The 1,239-nt window shown below is 36.6% G+C and overlaps 1 pseudogene; it reads left to right on the top strand.

Annotated features, from left to right (window-relative positions):
- Positions 1 to 283: 283 nt before the first annotated feature.
- LOC111743553 lies at positions 284 to 1,009 on the top strand (annotated as a pseudogene).
- Positions 1,010 to 1,239: the final 230 nt, after the last annotated feature.

Here is a 1,239-nt window from a genome sequence, read left to right as displayed (position 1 = left end):
CTTTAATTAAACCCATTTCTCTCTAGCACTTGACTTGAAAAAACTAAAATGGAGCTGACTTTAGTGATGATGCTATTTTTTGGATTACCCTAAAGTCTGAGAGATTTTTTTTTTAACATTCAAGAAACTTTCAGGTTATCTAAATCAATATGTTCCCAGTTCACATAAGAAGGCAGGTTTGAGTTGCTCTCCTATACTTATATTATCTTCTTATTTATCATCTTATTAGAAAATAATATATTTTAAATATCATATAAATAACAAAGTGGGCACCCCACCAGAGCTGCCGCTGCCAGCGACATATTCAAGGTAATTCAGAGGTCCGTGGGGCCGGACAGCCTGAGTCTGCTCACCTTCAAAGTGTATGCATCACAGAAAAAGGACTCACCTCACAATACTTCCATGAGGATTAATGAGCTTTCACTCTACTCCGTTCCCGAGGGTCAATCTAAATATGTGGAGAAGCCAAGGACTCAACTTGAAGAAAGCATCTCACATCTCAGACAGTATTGTGAGACATATACAAGTTGGTGTCAGGAAATATACTCTCAAACTGAGCCCAAAATGCAAAGTTTGGTTCAGTGGGGATTAGACAGCTATGAATATCTCCAAAAGGCAGCTTCTGAATTTCTTCTAAGACTTGTTGTTATTAGTTTTGCTGGTGTTGTTGGACTCCTTTTGGCCAGAGGTTCAAAAATAAAGAAGTTGCTGTATCCACCTAGTTTCATGGGATTAGCTGCCTCTCTTTATTATCCACAACAAGCCATCATATTTGCCCAGGTCAGTGGGGAAAAATGATATGACTGGGATTTACGAGGATACATAGCCATAGATGATTTGTGGAAGGAGAACTTTCAAAAGCCAGGAAATGTGAAGAATTCACCTGGAAATAAGTAGAATACTCCATGCCTTACCCATTTTAATCAGTTATAGGTAAACATTGGAAACGCCATACAGCAATCCAGTATTTCTACAGAAAAATAGCAGAGAAGTCAGTATTGAATGTAGTAAACTGACTTTCTTCTTCAGGAAAAACTATACTAGTCCTCTTTGTTATCTTGGATGGTGTCAGACTACAAGGGGACTAATCTGAAATCCTCTCACCTAGAGATAATGTACAAGCCTTGGAACTCATTGTTTTCATATTGCTATTTATGTACATAATTAAAATTCCAAATTAAAAATAAATAAATAAAATAACAACATGAGAAATCCTTAATGCCTCTCAAAATAGTAAAT

The sequence above is a fragment of the Pteropus vampyrus genome, unplaced genomic scaffold (genome assembly GCF_000151845.1).
Source record: "Pteropus vampyrus isolate Shadow unplaced genomic scaffold, Pvam_2.0 Scaffold116, whole genome shotgun sequence".
NCBI classification, from domain to species: domain Eukaryota; kingdom Metazoa; phylum Chordata; class Mammalia; order Chiroptera; family Pteropodidae; genus Pteropus; species Pteropus vampyrus.
This window is presented reverse-complemented; position numbering and strand designations above follow the sequence as displayed.